Consider the following 6,295-nt stretch of genomic DNA (forward strand, 5'->3'; position numbering starts at 1 on the left):
ACCCACCACCCCCGTGGCGTAAGTCAGCTGCTTATGACTAATAATATTATGAAACCCAAAGAAATGAGAGAATATCAGGTCTGAGGCACCTCTGCGCCTTGGATGCAGTTCATCTTAAAAAATGAACGACATCTATCAAACAGTGAATAAGGCTCATTGTGAGCCTTTCATTTTTAAGATGAGCGGCATTGGGAAAAGTGGGGTGGGGGGGGCATCTAAGCGATGGATATCTTATTCTTACATGTTTGGATGTCATTCTGCTTGAGATGAATGACATCAAAAAGGTGGTCTGGAGGTATTTGCCACTCTGACTTTATCACACCTCCCAAGAAATACATGGGATCATCAATGGTATCATGAAACGGGTTTGGTGTAGTGGCAAAAATCTCATGGGTGTCACTCCCTGCATAAGCCGAAGCTTGGCGACTCTCTGAGGTTGAGGAGTAAGCTCTGGAAGTTTTACGCTGACCTAGACAGAGACATGAGCAGTTTCTCCAAGTAAAAATAAAAAAAAAAATGGTATCATTAAATGGGCCCCCACAAACGTTTATTGAATTATTAGCACTTCGAAATTCAAAACATAGGTGTCCTATTTTATTTTTGCTTGTCGTGAAGTGCAATTTCTTAAAAAAAATGCAAGTGGCTCTCCCCTTTTACCCTAACATATAGAGATGCCAATTTTTGGCCTTATGCCCCATTCTTGAAAAATCCTTTGAGAAAAAAGAAAGGTATGGACTATATAGATCCTGTGCCCAAAATGCTATGAGGTCTGTACCGGGACAGGGACAAGAAGGACCCACAATTAAGGTATGGAAGTTAGGAGTCTTCAATTTTTCCACCTTCTTTCATGACATCTTTACTTTTCTCTTTTTTTACCTTCTTTCATGATGGTGCAGTGTGAGTTTTCTGAAACTTTGAATAAAGGTGGTGAGCACCATAAGTGCCATTTATATCATCTATGGTTGCTACCCGGCACCATATATGTTTTTTTCCATATTTATCCACGGCCGGGACTGGAAACTTGGTCACCATCCCAACAGCTTAAAAAGCCAGGGTTGAGTACCCTCACTCTTAGGGCGTATGCTTGCTTTTGCTTACACAAGAGGTTGCCTTATGAGAGAATCAAACCCCGACTGCCCATATGACAGCAGAAGCTCGCTCCAACTACCCTAACCCCTTTGAAGTAGCCTATGTTAATGCTCAACTTTTGAAAAGAAAATTTGAAATGAATTCAATGTAGTCTGCATTGCCAGGATAGATCAAAGCTATGTACACACGTCCTTGTGTTGGGACGTTACAAGTTCAAAACCCAATGGTATAGTTGTATAACTGATAAGAATCCGACTAACCCCAGCTTGCCTTTCAAAAAAAAAAAAAGATCAACACTATGTCACAAACATGCTGGTAGGACTCTACCGGCCCTGACACGAGAGTTTAATCTTTTCTTTTCAAAAAATAGGTCACAGATTTTATAAATATTGTAATCAATTAAAAAAGCATTTTGATCTAGTCACACAAACTTTTCTAACATAGCATCGCAACCGCACTTGGGTGAGTGCAACGCTTGAACACTTCTTTTGTGTTAGGTGACACTCAAGTTCATTTCTATCCAAAAGTAGATTCAGTTAACCCTAATCAAGTTGATTTTTATTTATACTATATATAAAATATATAAAAATGCACACAAATACATATAGTGTTAACTTAAAATTGTTAAAAATTATATATATATATATATATATATATCCTCCCCGCACCTAAGTTTTTTTAAAGTGCCACATCGCAGCATCGGCATCCGCACTCACACCTATGTGACAGATTTTTGATACTTGAATATATAAAAATATATTTTTATTAAAATTATTAAGCAATAAATAGTCGTATGTTGTCAGGTGGTGTCATTGCGTGTTCTGTTGTATCCCCGTAGAAACCGATCATTACTCTGACATAGGATAAAAGAAGAAGCATAGGGTGGGTTGGATCCAAATTCGGATCACATCCATTAGCAATATGCAATTCAGCATTTGGCTGATCCAATATACGTGAACAAAGATCTGGAGACTGGAAAGGAACAGATAGACCAAATCCCGCCAGACAGGATTGGATCATGGACATTTGGAGCGATTTATGTATATTTTCTCTGTGTTGAGTGCAAGCACCCATCTAAATCCAGATCAAACATACCGAGACCTGTGTCAAGGTTTCTGACTCGTCCTGATTATGCATATCAAGTAAAATCTATCCAATTGATTTGCACATTAAAACTATGGAAAAGGCAAAAAGGAGCAATTTTTTGAAAGGGTGCTGGCCTTCAACTCTCAAATACAATGTGATTCAAAGGTCCCACGATATCTCCAAACTAATTCTTTACAATATTTAATACAAAATTCAAAAATGCATATTAGTAATATGTAACTTTTTTTTTATTTTTACTCGGAGAAACCGCCTCAGGCGGAGAGACCTAACTGCGCTGGCTAAGCCTGCCATACTTATGATCTCTAGCGCAGAACTCCGAGTGCTTACCCCTTGACCCCCATAGAGTCACCAAGCTTTGGCTTATGCAAGGGGTGATGGCATGGGATTTGAACCTAGACTGCCTGTAAAACGGCCTAAACCCAATACCACTACGCCAAACCCCTTGGGTCTGGTAAAATGTAAACTTAATAGTAATACAAATTTGAAATATTCTTTTCTACGGGGATACATGTCTGGTGACAAGAGCAGACAATCTTGACAATACTTTAATATTTCTAATGTTTTAAAGTATTATTTTAATAAAAATATAGTTTTTAACATTAAAATATCATAAAATAGTTTTTTATTAGTTAAAATTAAAAAAAAATTGTGTTCTCGTGTCCTATTTTATCAAAAAAAAAACGACTTGGGAGTCCAACCCGCATCACGCATCATTGTGTCCACGTGTCTTTGTGACATAGCACATGAAAAATATATGGGCTTGCATAGGATTCACATGCAGAGGTATGGATGTCCCTAGATTATTTGCCATATTTTAATGGACTTCTAAAATCTATTGTGGGGCCATAACTGATTTCCTATATAATTTGGTGGTGCTATAGCTAATTTGTTATATAAATTTGAATTGCAATACCATCTATGTGCATCGTACGGCTTATCTAAATTGGAAAATGCTTTCTTATGCCCAATAATAGCTGCCAAATTCTCGTGAGAAACTGAGAATTTTCATATTTCTTGCAGTTTTTATTGGCAAAAAAATAAATCAAATTAAGTATTATTCATAGGAAGAAATAAAATATTTAAAATTTTTTTTATGAAAGATCATTGATAAAAAAACATACATATCATGATAAAATCGCTATATCCAGATTTATCATATAGCAAATTAGCAATCAACATTTATAGCTGTAGGGGGAGCGACAGTGGACTATTGTTCCTTTATATGCACGGACTTGCATGAAATTTTGCTAAGTCTATGCTTAATAAGCCCCAAAGGGGCTTGGCACAGGAGGATGGGATCTAAGGGGATAGGCAGTTGGTCTAGGTTCAAATCTCATGGGCATCACCCCTTGTGCAAGCCTAAGCATGGAAACTCCTTGGGGCAAGGGGTAAACCGATGGAGTTCTACGCTGTCGGGACAGCGACGGTAAGCACGGTAGGCGGAGCCAGCACGGCCAGGTCTCTGATCAGTGGTTTTTCCGTGTAAATATAAAAAAAAAAAGTTTATGGTTAATATCAAGTGCATGATGGTAACTAATAAAACAAAGTTTGATGTAAAAGGCAGAAGAAGGTAGAGTCCACACTAGGTATATAAGAAAAAAAAAAGTACACAAGTTGGTGAAGACTGAAAATTTTATCATCTGCACCTATGCGATGAATTTATTGATATTCTAACTAAAGTTTTTTTTGTTTTGAAACGCAGGCTGGGTGAAGCAGACCCCCACCTCAAGGTACCACTGGGTTTTGAACCTGCAGCGTCCCACCACAAGGAGAGGTGCACAGACCGCTCCTACCAACCTCGTGGATGTAGGGGTGGGCATTGGGCCGGACTGGCCCGGCCCAGCACATTTATTAACGGGCTCGAATTTGAAGAGAAGCCCATGGCCCAGCTCATTGGCCCAACGGGTCAATGTGAGGCGGGCTGGGTCTGGCCCGGCCTGGCTTATCTTAAAATGCATAAATACTTGAAAGAATAGCAAGTTCTCATGCAACTAATTAGGTAAATAGTAATAATTAACAAATAACAAGTTTTCATGCCACTAATTAAGTAAATAATAATGGTTATCCAAGTTACTATGTAATAGTTAATTTAAAATATATATATTATTATTAAAAATTAATAAATAACTCAGAACCATCAGGCCGGCCGGAGCCTGGCCCATGTATATAACACACCAGGTTTCGGCCCAGTACTTGACAGGCTAGCTAATTAATGAATTGATCTACTATTTTGTCCTATGCGAGTAGGGATGGGCATCGAGCCGGCCTGGCCTGCTAATGGATCGGGCTGGCCCAGTCAACTGCCCAGCCCATTTATTAACAGGTTGGGTTTTGGCCCGGTTCTTAATGAGCTCGGGTTTGAAGAGAAGCCCGTGGCCCGGCTCAACAGGCCTATGTTAAGTGGGTTGGGCCCAGCCCGGCCTGGCCTAATCTTAAAATGCATAAATGCATGACTGAAAATATGAGTTAACGAGAGAATAGCAAGTTCTCATGCAACTAATTCTTAATTAGTGCAACTAATTAGTTAAATAGTAATAATTAACATATAGCAAGTTCCCATGCCACTAATTAAGTAAATAATAATAGTTATCTAAGTTATTATGAAATAGTTAATTTTTATAAAATTTATATTATTAAGAATTAATAAATAACTCAGGCTCATCGGGCCAGATCGGTAGCCTGCGGGCTGACCCGAGCCCAGCCCACATATATAACAGGCCAGGTTTCGGCCTGGTACCTAATGAGCCCGGGCATAAAATCATGGCACAAACCCGGCCTATGACAGGCCAGGTCGGCTTGGCCCATCGGGCTACCGGGCCGGTTGCCCACCCCAATATGCGAGTCATTTCGTAAAGTCTTTAACATCTCCATATGGAACATATTAAGTTCATGAACTGTAACTTTTCCACATGAAAAACAACCAAGTTCAGGAACTCTAAAGCCTCCAGCATTGCTAGAAAGTTAAATAGAAATAACACATTCAAGTTACGCAAATTAGGTAGCGTTCAACATGATGAGGCCTTTGTTTCATAAAACAAAAGCATCACATACTAATAATTGATGCATAGTTCGGTGTCAAGTTTGCCTCTATTATGCCTTTTAAGTTCAGAAGGATGCAGCTTACATCTCCTAGCAAATCAGCAGCAACCCTACTCTTATCTTCACTCCTGACAGGTCCTGGAGGGATCCATTCATGGCAGTTGAGGACAAGAGTATGTACGACCTAACAGCTCTCCTTGTAATGGATCACCAAACAGAGTAATTGATCGATGAGCTCGTCAACATCAACAATTGGTACAAAGTCATTGAGCTAAATTGTTAAAACCCACAGGTGATGTCCCTTACCGCAAGGGCTGAAGCTGAATGTACTCCCTAGTGGGCAAGGGGAACTGAGGTTTTTACACCGATGAGCTCGCGAGTGAAGTGATTTTTGCCAGGCTGAAAAATCCATGATTTGCTTGGAGAACCAATTCCATGCATGCAGAAACACACGCAGACCAAACCACCATTAGCATCTGGGGTTCTCTAATTTTACTGAGAACCACAACAAGCAAACCAAACAATTTGCTGGTTTCCTGAGCCTCCCCAAGTAAATATGGAACTATCCCTGGCCTTGATTCTGAATTAGATTATTGAACACAGATCATATCAGACAAAATGATGGAGGAAAATAGCTGGCTTTTTGGCTTGTTCTGAGCCTTCTGTCATGAGAAATCTAATGTAGTGATCTTAAAATCAGTTGTGTACACGCTTCCTGCCACTCTAACCATGCACATGAATTGATGGTGCATACTCCAGATTGACATTGACCGCAGTGTTTCTGAACAAGAGGTATTTTCATGATCATCAGCTAACCCAAAGAGAGCATGTAACAATGAATGTTTGGTTGATAAAAGCCTTGAGGTGTCTCCTCCCATCCGGGTGTACACCCAGCTTAGACCTTGCGGCAAGGGATGCTCCCAGCAGGTTTAAAGCTCATGATGTCCCTTCAACTTGGCGACATTCAGAGTTGCCTTTGCAAGATGAGCAGAGCCCTTGTGTAGTATATAGCAATAACTGATAATCCAAGATATTATCCAAATTTTTGTGCTCCTCTCAT

This window comes from Nuphar pumila, chromosome 7 (genome assembly GCF_984573655.1).
Source record: "Nuphar pumila chromosome 7, dmNupPumi1.hap1.1, whole genome shotgun sequence".
NCBI classification, from domain to species: domain Eukaryota; kingdom Viridiplantae; phylum Streptophyta; class Magnoliopsida; order Nymphaeales; family Nymphaeaceae; genus Nuphar; species Nuphar pumila.